This window comes from Rhinolophus sinicus, chromosome 3, assembly GCF_057876585.1.
Source record: "Rhinolophus sinicus isolate RSI-liver-muscle chromosome 3, RSI-T2T, whole genome shotgun sequence".
Classification (NCBI taxonomy): Eukaryota; Metazoa; Chordata; class Mammalia; order Chiroptera; family Rhinolophidae; genus Rhinolophus; species Rhinolophus sinicus.
In genome coordinates this window covers 956246-968776 of record NC_142503.1, presented here as the reverse complement: position 1 = coordinate 968776, position 12531 = coordinate 956246, and the positions used below count along the sequence as shown (strand labels likewise).

The 12531-nt window shown below is 55.3% G+C and overlaps 1 long non-coding RNA gene across 1 annotated transcript; it reads right to left on the bottom strand.

The window, feature by feature from the left end:
* Nucleotides 1-2510: 2510 nt before the first annotated feature.
* LOC148758447 (uncharacterized) lies at nt 2511-3859 on the bottom strand. Its single transcript, XR_016020532.1, has 3 exons — nt 3690-3859; nt 3425-3612; nt 2511-2643 (listed from the first exon to the last, which is right to left on the bottom strand). It is a non-coding gene; the product is annotated as an uncharacterized LOC148758447 (long non-coding RNA).
* Nucleotides 3860-12531: the final 8672 nt, after the last annotated feature.

Below are 12531 nucleotides of genomic sequence, written 5' to 3'. Positions count from 1 at the left end.
TGCGAATAGTAACAGCCCCATGGAAAGGTTGGATGATTCGAGGGGACCCCATACCCTCAGCGCTGCCCCCTACCCTGGGTGGGGCTGGAGCCCGCCTGGCTGCATCAGTGGCAGTGGAGAGACGCAGAAGGGCACAGGGTGATTCCAGGTAGAAAGGTAACAGAGGCTGAGACACAGCCTCCGGGAACACAAAGGGAGAAAAATGCCTGGTGAAAAATGCAGGCAGAGGGAGTGCCCTGGACGTGTACAGGCCAGGGCCGTTGTGGCAGAGGCTCCTGGGCTGGTGGCTGTCACGCAGGGAAGGGCAGGTCCCACGTATTTGGGACACGTGCTGAAATGCGGGCTCCTGGATGGGCCTCCTTGGAGGGAGCCAAAGCTGGTCCCGAGAGGTCATATGGCCGGAGTCTGAGCTGGGGAGAAGGGGACACACCAGACGATCAGTTATCAGCCTCCAAATTTGAGAGGACGAGAGAGCACTGCAGGACAGGGTGATGGCCCCTCAGCGTCCAGCCAGGGAGGATGTGTGACCAGCTGTGGTGATAAAGTTCTCCACGGGACATTGACACCACACTCAGTAGATCCTGTCACAAGCCCTTTTACTTACCAAGACCATTAGAATGGCCATGAGTTGGTCACTGAGCACAAAAGCAAGATTCTGGAAACATGGGAAGCAGCCCAACGTAGCCAAGCGGGGTCTGGGCAGGCCGCAGGGGCTGCGAGGTGAGTGTGGCCAGCATCCATCACACCTGAGCCGTGCTGCACGGAGTGACGCTTGCACGACGACTGCCAGAGTATCAATCAAACAAACACCCATGTCGGGACTCGGTGGCAATCCAGAAAATAAAGTCTCTTCAGCCCGAGGGATACATGCTTTAAAACAAGAAGCACCGGCCAGCCCATCGGACAGAGGGGGGGCCTGTGGAAGGTCCCACTGGCATGGACCTGCCTGAGCTGGGTTGTCTCCACTTCCAGCAAGCCAAGGAGACCTCAGCCACCTGCAGCCACCGGAGACCACACAGACCCCCGAAATCCTGACGAGGTTCCCCCTGACCATATGTACTGTCCAGTCACACGACAGCTGCAGTCCTGGACTTGAAATGGGGCCATCGGTTTGCCATCCACTTCCCTCTCTACCCCCGCCCCCGTCTCCTAACTGACCGTGTCCTCAGCCACCTGCACACCGCACCTCCCACTCTGCACACAGACCAGCCCTGGGTCAGCAAGTGGTCACATCTTTCACAGCCATGGCGAGGAAACACCCAGACCCACCCCCGACGTGGGGGGCGGACTGGGGCTGGACCATCTCCAGGCTGGGCGGTGGTGTCACCGCTCACACCTAACCCTGGGCCGCCCACCCAGCCTTCTCCTCCCGTCCGGCCCCCACTCTGGCCTTGCCCTCAGACTGAGGTTTCAGGGAAGACGCTCTTTTAAAGTTTTTTTAAAAATTTACACAGGTTTTAGGGCAAAAACTCTCCCCTTTCTCCTTGGAATACAACAGGACGAATTTGGAGATGTTTATCCAGAGCCTGTCAGTCAGCCGGGGGAAGCCCACAGTGAGGACCGCGGCTGGTGGGAGCGCTTGGCAGGTTCTGTGTCTCCCCCATGAAGGTTTTCCTGCTGAGTCCTCGCCATGTGTGAGCAGACCACACTTAGCCAGACCTCAGTTGTGCTGTTTTTAAATAAACCAGCATAAAGTAGGATTTATTTACATAATGCAATGACCCGTGAAGGTTACCATAACACCGAGGGACCATATTAACCGCTTGGGTGGAATTCATTAGAAATTAACTACCACTTAAATTAATATTCCCACAGTCACAAGGCTGTAATGGCAGGAGCAGGGACCGTCCATCAGCAGATAGTGACAGGGGACCTGTCACCGCTGTTATTTGTAGGTGAGCGTGTGAACCGCTGGAACAGGCGCTCTGGGACAAACTCGGAGCCCCGCACGCACAAAAGCCCCCAAATGCTGTTAATAAGTCACGTCTCACACGGGACAAGGAGGCATGAAGCGACTCTCGCCATCATGACCCACACACAGGATGACCGTTTTAAAACCCTCGTCGCGAAGCTCCGACGAGCTGCTCCGAGTCCCTGAGGCCCCTCCAGGAACCTCTCAGAGCTCTGGGTGCAGATAAACTGCTCATACTGGTCCTCCAGGGACTTCCGGGGACCAATTACCCCAAGGGGCAGGGCTGAGCCTCCGTGAAAGGATCGAGCTGGCAGGGACTCACTGGGTCATCTGTAGAAGGGCAGAGTGTGTGTGTGTGTGTGTGTGTGTGTGTGTGTGTGTGTGTGTATTGTGGTGTGGTGTGCATGTGTGTGCGTGTGCATCCGTATGTCTCCCTGCCCCGTGTGTGTGCACGTGTGTGTTGTGCAGTGTGTATGTGTGCACGCATATGGCTGTGCATTTTGTGGTGTGTGCTCATGCGTGGTATGTTTGCACATGGAGCATGCACATGTGTGCTCTGTGTGATATGTGCACATGCATGGGCTGTGTGCACACGGGTGTGAGAGAGTGTGTGAGAGACAGAGAGAGGGAGCGGCATCACCCCTCTGGGAACCAGTGTGGAGCTGTGCTTGCTGGGACATCTGCGTTACTTGGTGGAGTCGGGGGTAGGGGCTGGTTGAAAGGCCCACTGCCTAGAAAAGAAGAAATGAGAAGGAGGGCAGAGATCTAGAATGTTCCTGTGGGAAATTCCTGGGCCACTTTCCCAGCTCCTTCTGAGGAAGCAGTGGGTGCAGCTTAGGTTGAAGCCCCTGAGCCCCTCCCCACCAGGGTCAGCCCCATCTGGCAGCTTCAGCTGAAAATGTGAGAGTCTGCAGAGGCCTGCACGTGAGGCCCGTGGGCCAGCCTGGGAAGGAGCCTGACCTCCGTCCCCTCAGGCTCCAGTGCCCCCTGTGGGACGGGTACACACTGTGAGGGCACCCCCCCCCCCCCCGTGCCAGGGTCCAGGATGCCTGTCTGTGCTGTGCCTGGGCCTCGGTCCCTGAAAGGACAAGCTCCAGGCCACCTTCCCATCTACATTGGGCTGGGGGGAGGGGTGGGGGCTGGAAGCCAGTGAAGACTGGCCAGAGGAGTTAGGAAGACCCCCTGGAGTCTCCCCATACCACAGGGGCTCTGGGCTTAGAGATTCAGACGCTTGGCCCAGGGCCAGCAGATGGAGACCCATTTCTAGGGAGAAGACAGGAGAGCCCCAAGGTCAGATTCTAGTCAGAGCATTTCCAGCCCAGGCAGTAGTTCCACACTGTGGCTCTCGGGCGCCCAGCTTGTCTGGAAAGCGCAGGTGTGGGCATGCCTGCATGCCGGCACCAACAGGGACACACCCAGAGGTCAAGCTGGAGAGGACAGCACTGAGAAACCTCCAAAAGGGGAGCGAGGAGGGGATCCTGGGCACCCCAGGACCGACGGTGCTATGCTCACCTGAAACGTGCCTTCCGGACCCCAAGCCCCTTCGCCCTGAATGTGATGCAGTGTTTGCCGTCTGTGCTCACGATCCAGGGGATGATTATGGCTTTCACCAGATTGGCAGGAGGAGTTGTCACCAGGCAGTGTCAGGTCCCCCAGGAGGGTGGCTGTTCTGAGGACGCTGTTTGCATCTCAGGACCTGACTGCACAAAATACTCTGTGAGGGTCTGTCCAGGAAGCATCCTTGTGCCTTTCAAAGGAGCGTCTCCCCAATACTCACACATCTCTGGGAAATCCGTAATGACACCTCCAATCAAGAAGCCCTGAAAGGAGCTTCTGGCCAACGGCATATTTGCACGTGTGTGCCATTGTGGGTGACAGCCCCACGCCTCCAGAGGCACAGCCATCGTTTGCTGCCCCGGCCTCTTCCCCCCCGACTCCCTGCGCCCAGGCCCAATTCTCTGGGCAGCACCTGGTTCCATGTGGCTGTGTCAGCCTGAGTGTGTGTTCGTCTTAATGCAAAGCTGTTACCCCCATAGCCTGCGGCCACTGGAGTTATGCCGGTGTCACACTAGAAAACACATTTGTTTTTTGTCCTCCAAGGACAAATGACAGACATGTAAAAGTGTTCCCCGCTTTTCTTTCAGGGAATACTGAGCTCATAATTAACTTCTGTCAGCGGAAGCAGTGTGTCCAGTGCCCGCTCAGTGTGACTTCCCACTGCTCCCATCTAGAGGGGAAACGCTGCCTGGTGTTTGACACGTGTGATTACAAGTTTACAGAACCCACTTACGTGCCCACTGTTAGTGCAGCTTCTCTTTAGGAAAAGCCACCTATTAGGAACAAACAGGAGAAAAAAGGAGATAGGGGGAACCGGTGACCCCCATGCAGCAGGCCTCATTTGTCCCCAGAGCTTATAGGACGGGAGCCAACGTCCCGCTCCATGGCCCCAGAGGTGGGTCTCTCAGAACAGGAGGACAAGAGCTGGTCCTCTGCTTCCTCCTGACAAAGTGCACACAGACAACACTCACTGCAAGCACGTCATGCACACATACACACAAGCATGTGTACATATGCACTCATGTGCACACACACTTACGTATGTACACACCATGGACACATGCATGCACACCCACACATCATATACACATGCACACACACATGCACACACACTCGCACATGTACACGCACCTATGTGTGTGTACACGCGCACCTCGCCCTCTCAGGGACAAAGGAACTGCGTGCGACACACAGCAGTGGACAGACGTTGGTCTTCAGTGCGGTTGGCACTGTCTTCCCGCCTCCTGCTTGGCAAGGCGTGTGCTCACAGTGGGCTTCATGTCACCAGTCCCCAGGAGGGACCTGGAGGAGATGGTTCTGTGTGCTCAGAGGCTCCGGGTGAAAGGTCCTTATAGCCGCGCTGCCTACTGTGTCCGGCCCAGACCGTCCAGAGTGGGGGCAGAGGAGGGAAGGCACCGAGAGGGAGGGGAGTGGGGAGCAACGGCTGTCTGGGTTGCCACAGAGGTTGACAATAAATCCCAGGGAAAGAACAGGGCCAGAGCCGAAGCCCCTTCCTGCGGGGCCTGGGTGGGAGGGCCGAGTGGGAGTGGCATCTCCATCTCCTGGAAGGGGATTAACTACTAGGTGCTGGGTGCTGAGGTGCCCCAAACAGGGCGAGCCTGTGTGTCTACTCCCAGGAGAAATGCGAGGACTTAATGCTAGAGTGACCCCGGAGCCTTCTGTGAAACAGAAGGATGGGAACAACGAGGCCTGTGAGAAGCACGAGGGCGCTGACCCTGCAGACCACGGGCCTCCAGGCCTGGCCTGGCACGGTCCCTGCCCCACGGCGCCCACACGGGCAGGAGTTAGCTCCGCTGCTCGCTGACCTGATGGCCACCTGGGCCGCAGGCCTCTGCCCCTCAGCCTGGCCCCTCCCGACTCTCAACCACGCTCATGGTATGGGTGTCACTCTTCCAGAGGGACCGCTCCAAATAGCTCGGAAGAGAGATAGCCGTTAAATGGCTCTTGGCGGAGCCTTTGCAAGTTAGATAATCTCAGGCCAGTTTTTAGTTTTTGGAGTGCATTGCATTATTTAATGGTTTGAATTATAAACACAATGCATAGTCATTCAGAAAAATCACAGGTTAAAAATAAAATCAAATTACATGTAGTCTCACCCTTCTGAGAAAACCGATGTGGACGTTTTGGAAATGGGGGTGATTTCCATATGGTAACAAGCACGTGTCAGAGGCGAACTGTCCATCCGCTTTGCCGAGGGCCCACAGTGGCACAGCTCTTCTCAGTCCCCGAGGATCTGGACTGCGAGGCACTGTGGTCTCAAAGGTGACACTTAGTATGAATGACCTAGCATTCAGTTTCTTTCACTCAGCACTTTCAGTTTTTAGAAGATAGATGACAGATGAACAGATAGGTAAACAGATAGGTAGGTAGGTAGGTAGATAGATAGATAGATAGATAGATAGATAGATAGATAGATAGATAGATAGATAGATAGATAGATGATAGACGGATGGATAGATAGACAGCTAGACAGACAGAGAAATAGATAGATGATGGATGGATAGATAGAAAGACAGATAGAGACAGAGAGACAGACAGATAGATAGATGATGGATGGGTGGATGGATAGATGGATGGATGGGTGGATGGATAGATGGATGGATGGATGGATGGATGGATGGATGGATGGATGGATGGATGGGTGGATAGATGGATGGATGGGTGGATGGATGGATGGATGGTAGATGGACGGATGGATGGATGGATGGATGGGTGGATGGATAGATGGATGGATGGGTGGATGGATAGATGGATGGATGGATGGATGGATGGATGGATGGATGGATGGATGGATGGATGGGTGGATAGATGGATGGATGGGTGGATGGATGGATGGATGGTAGATGGACGGATGGATGGATGGATGGGTGGATGGATGGATGGATGGGTGGATAGATGGATGGATGGGTGGATGGATGGATGGATGGTAGATGGATGGATGGGTGGATGGATGGATGGATGGATGGATGGATGGATGGATGGATGGGTGGATAGATGGATGGATGGATGATGGATGGATGGATGGTAGATGGACGGATGGATGGATGGATGGGTGGATGGATAGATGGATGGATGGATGGATGGATGGATGGATGGATGGTAGATGGACGGATGGATGGATGGATGGGTGGATGGATAGATGGATGGATGGGTGGATGGATAGATGGATGGATGGATAGATGGATGGATGGATGGATGGATGGATGGATAGATGATGGATGGGTGGATGGATGGATGGATGGATGGATGGGTGGATGGATGGATGGATGGTAGATGGACGGATGGATGGATGGATGGGTGGATGGATAGATGGATGGATGGGTGGATGGATGGATGGATGGATGGATGGATGGATGGATGGGTGGATGGATGGATGGATGGATGGATGGATAGATGGATGGATGGGTGGATGGATAGATGGATGGATGGGTGGATGGATGGGTGGATGGATGGATGGATGGATGGATGGATGGATGGATGGATGGGTGGATGGATGGGTGGGTGGGTGGGTGGGTGGGTGGGTGGATGGATGGATGGATGGATGGGTGGATGGATAGGTGGATGGATGGATGGGTGGATGGATGGATGGATGGATGGATGGATGGATGGATGGGTGGGTGGGTGGGTGGGTGGATGGTTGGGTGGGTGGGTGGGTGGGTGGATGGATGGATGGATGGGTGGATGGATGGATGGATGGGTGGATGGATGGGTGGATGGATGGGTGGGTGGGTGGGTGGGTGGGTGGGTGGGTGGGTGGGTGGATGGATGGATGGATGGGTGGGTGGGTGGATGGATGGATGGATGGATGGATGGATGGATGGATGGGTGGGTGGGTGGATGGATGGATGGATGGGTGGATGGATGGATGGATGATGGATGGATGGATAGATGATCGATACAGGACAGACACGCTGTAACTTGTCTAATCACTCATCCTTTGATGTACACCCGGGCTGTCTCTACCTTTTGGCTTCTGTGAACACAGGTGGACATATCCCTTGTTTAAGACTCTGTGTTCAGTTTTATTGGGCCCACCCCTACGAAGCCATGTGCTGGGTCATACGGTAACTCCGTGTCACCTTCTGAGGACGCACCAGACTCTTCTCTGCAGCGGCAGCGCCATGTTACAGTCCCACCTGCCATGCACAAGGACGCCAACTTCTCCAAGTCCTCAGCAGGGTCTTCTCGCTTTGAGTCGCTTATGCGAGGTGAGAACTCAACGGGACAATTCAGGAGGCAGGGGCGATGGCCTGAGGCCTCAGGGAGGCCCTCCCGTTGGGTCCAGCCCCCATGGGTGTGAGGTCTCTGCTCCCACTTTGTACACAAGTTGCAGGATGGACAAGGCCCAGGGCCCGCCCGGTCTCTCTCCCACAGGCGCAACTGTGGGAACCAGAGCCGTGCCCCTCCTCGTGGGCACTGAATCACCACACTGAAGCCCTTGACCTTGCGTGGTTGTGGCGCCATGTGGTGGCTGGAGAAGCCCCATGCCCTGTGGCAGACGAAGGTATGTGCTTGGCTTCTGAACTGTTGGTCCAGATGTGGCTTCTATTTTTACAAGGTTTCATTTCCATTGGTTTTGTTACTCTTTAAAAAGGATTGTTTTCATCTTTCTCTCATTCCCAACCAAAATAATCTCTTAGCCAAACTGAGACACCTATTTTTCTGCTTCAGAACAAAAAAATAAAGCTGCCCTAGTAAGCCGTCTGATTTTTCAGAATTTTAATTAAGTTGTATGTGTAGAACACGGAGCCTATTTTGAAAAAGACCATATTTTCTATTTGTTTCCAGCTCTAGGGTCCTCTGTTAATCAGCGATACTATACTAAATTAACCTTGCCTATTCTGTTTACAAGTACGTTATATTTCATTTACATGAGTAAATCATTTATGTATCACAAACATAACAGATTTAATTAGGAATTAGTCTCCAGTTCATCCAAGAATCGTTCCCTTTTTTAACACGGTTCTGTTGTTCCTTCTAACCTGGTGACATGAGAAGGGAAGTGATGACTGAGAACAAAGCGATTTCAGAACTGTGTCAGCCTCATTCCCGGTGAGATCGTGTGGGATTGAACAGAAATTGAATTCTGGGGACTGATAAATAGTGGAAAAGCTTGTTTTCTCCCCAGTTATCTGAGCTCTCTGCAAATAATCCAACACGAAGCAGCTTGGGGAGAACGTCTGAGTGTGTACCTTGGGGTCCAGTAGTCACCTTGGATTTCTGGGGACCCCCCCATGCAAGGCCGTGCCCGGACACATGTCACAGAAGGGGGTGGGGACAGTTTGGACCTTCTGTTCCTCTCGCATGTGGATTGCAGACCATGGCGGAGAACATAGAAGACCCTCTATCCCCTTCTCCCTTGCCCCCCATCTCAAAGACAGAACAGGTGACGCGACCTGGCATGGCGTGGTGGTGGCAGTGGCGGTGGGACGAGCGCTGGTCCCGAGGCTGAGAGGGGAAAGGACAGGACCTGTTACCTGACTCCTGGGGACACAGTCCTCCCACTGTGTCCGCGTCTACAGGTGGGGACTTGCTCTCCCTTCAGGAGGTCAGAGGCGGCGACAGGGCTGTTCCTCCATTTTATTCTATGTGGACTCGGCTGTACTGTGTTCGCTCACCCGCCAGGAATGTTCAACATTTTAGCTACTCAGGTTCATTTCAAACCAAGCGGGGGTGTTGTTTGCTCCAAAAGGAACAACACACAGCTGTGACATAAACACAAATAATCGGCTCTATGACATTCTTAATAAAAAAGTCATGTTGATTTTGTTGTAATGGCAAATTTATAGCATATTTTTCTGCTAAGTGAGAACAAATGCCGTCTGGGTGGGAGCATCTTTCCGTAAACCAAGACTGCCCTCTATGGACACAGGGGCTTTACGCGGACGCAGCCGGCGGCCTCCAGCTATGGTGCCCCAGGAAGGGAAGGTGCTTCCTGAACTTCAACCTGGGGCTGAACCGGGGCCATGGCCCCTCCTGTGTCCGTTCTCACAGCAGCTCTCCGCCTGCCTCCATCAGAGCCGGACCCCCAGATGGAGGCCGTCATCTGAGGCCCTGGGGCCTCTATCTTCCCGGATCCCATGGGAGCTCTCAGGCCGAAAGGGCAACAGACTCTCAGGAAGAGGCAGAATTTGGAAATGCCGATGCTGCAGAGAGAAAGCGCCATAGGGGTTGTGAGAACAGAGCCAGAAGTGCAGTTTCCAGGCTCTTGGCCTCAGGTGGAAAGGTGCTGGCTCAGGTAGTAAATGGCCATCAACTGTGATTGGATGGCCATCAGCTGTGGCTAGTTGGCCGTCAGCTGTAACCAGTGAGCCATTGGCCACTACTATAACTGCCTTGGTTACGCTAGTAGAAAATGGGGGCTAGCAAGAAGATGGTGGCTAAGTTGCCAGGCGGCAGAGTATGGATTGCAAATCGTGTGGCTCCTGCTACCTGTGTCTCCGGCCCAGCCACCAGCGGGAATATAGTGGTCTGACTCCCCTATCTATGGCTCCATAGGTGTTCCTTTTTGGCCTCACCATGTCCTGCGTTCCTATGTGGGGAGCTAGACCAGAGATGCCGCCTGACACCACGCATGACAGGGGTTTTCTCCACGTGCAGAGACAAGCCGGCCTCTTCTGCCCATGTCCAAAGAGACATCCACAGTCAGGGAGACCCGGCGAGCGGGCGGATGGCTAGTGGCAATGGGCAGCTTTTCAGAGCTGCTGAGCGCTGCCATTTAACACTTTGCGAGGTGGGACGGCGATACCCAGGCAGCAGGCGATCTGTCCAGACGCTGTGAAATGGGCCAGAGAGCAGAGCTTCCGGCACGTCTGCAAACTCAATTCGAAGCAAAGGGGGGGGAAGAAAAGACGAGGCAGCCAGTCCTGAAACACCAGCGACAGGCTGCTGCCTCTCAGGATCCAGGGCACGGAGGACGAGCCCAGACCCAAACGGTGCTCAGAAAGCCCACGGCGTGCTCGACAGGCGTTCCAGGGACACAGAACAAGAGGCCACATGAAGGCTACAGCCGTGGCTGTCAGGTCCACGCCTGGCTCACAACCGCCTGTGACTGTGGACACCCTGTGGGGCCAGGGGCCGGAGCCTTGTGCCACAGGCTCCCATCTCCCTCCCGGGGCCACCTGACCCCTGAGCACAGCCCTTTGCCCAAGTATTCACCACTGGCCACTTGGAGGTCTTCACCAAGCCCTGCCCACGTGTGGCCTGCTGAGCGCGGGCGAATGGTCAGCCACGTGGACACGACATGGCCCAGTGACATGACGGGAAACATCAGGGAAAGCCCCTGGGAACCCTCCGCTACTGTAACTACGCAGACTTGCTTCCATGCAGGCCCTCGGGTGGGAGCCGTTACCTCAGCAGGGTGGCTCTGCATGTGCCCAGCTTCCCGGGCGACCCCTCAGCCGTGGTGACACCCCTTCCTCCAGTTGGGCTTCCTGCCGGTCTGATCCCCACAGAGGATGGCGCGGGGAACCTGCTGCGACGGGCCCGGGGGTGCGCTGACCAGCTGTGTGCACCAGCATCGGGCACCCTGCTCCGCAGCCAACTCCTGCTGCCCTCAAAGCTTACAGCAGGAATTCCACTTTGTGCAGTGACAATATCATGACACAGGCCCTGCATCAGTCCCCGATGTGCTGGCTTAAAAGGACAGGGGGAGGAGGGGCCTGACCTGGGGAAAGAGGAAAAGCTCGTCATCTGTCCATGGCCAAAGGACCCAGAAGGCCAGGTCCCTCTTGTTAAAGGTCTTTACTTAGCTCAGGTTCTCGCTGGCCAGTTGCACGTTTCCTCAGGGATGTAGGAGGGATGGACACTTTGTCTGATGGCCACACTCTGTGGGGACCACTGAGCAAGGCTGTCCTGTTTGAACGTCCCTACAGAGAGAAGCGAGTGCAGCACGCACGCTAGGAGAGAAGGCCTGTGGCTTTGTGCCCCGGGCAGAGGCCTTTGGCATGAGTCTCCTTGCCAGGTCGCTGGGGCCCCACGTTAGCCAGGCCTCTCCGGTCTCTGTCCCCACCTCCCCGTCCCCACCGATAGGCCTGGGAACATGAGCCGTCCAGCCCAGGTCCCGCCAAGGGAGGCCTCAGCCAAGACAGAGCTAGGCCTTGCCCACCAGCCCAGCCCCAGGGGGTGGGAGTCCCACGGAGACGTCACCGGAGCAGCTCTCTGAGCTGGGGCACAAACATGCTGACACATTGCGAGGCTGCACCCACAACACACCTTGGGCAGCAGGGCCTGGCTGTGAGCACCCTGGGACTTCCTGCAGGGGCAGGGGTGGGGACACGGCCACTGGGTCACTGTATTTGCAGAGGGGATGACGAGGGGTGTCCAGGGCTGTCACTAAATGCCTGCACCTTGATGCTCTTCACATGTGGCCTTTGTGCACTGAGGGTACCCCCAGAGTGTCTGTGACTTGCAGAACTTAGAACAGGGCCCCCACTGCCCAGGAGAGCCAGGTCGGACCACCCAGGTAGTGACATGAACCACCTCCCCTGCTCCTGAGCCCGAGGAAGGCTAGATAGGGGCTGTTCCTCACCTTTCCCCAGTTGCATGAGTGGCATCGGCCCCACCAGAAAAGGGCCAGCTTCTCCTGGCTTAGCCAAAGGACTGGGCAGGAAGTTGACAGTGACCTTGTGTCATCCTGACCTGCACCTGAAGAGGAGGCTGGGAGTCTGACTTGGGGTCCCGATTGCAGAGAGACAGAGGACAGTGAACAATAGACGGCATCCGTCACCAGACACCTGCCCCCCAGGACTCGGTCCCCAGGGTGTCACCAGACACCTGCCCCCCAGGACTCGGTCTCCAGGGTGTCACCAGACACCTGCCCCCCATGGCTTTCAGATTGGAACCTAATGTTGCCTTTTAATACTTTTCAGTAAGACTTTGCCCTTCTCAGAATAAACACAGTGTCACCAGAATCACGGGCATTGCTCAGGACGCGTCAACAGTGTGGGCTTTGCCAGTTTCTTTGGATAATTAAACGGACCATCGAGCCCACCTTGTGTAAAACATCAGAAAGTCACTTCTCTTTGCAAAGGTTCCCTTGC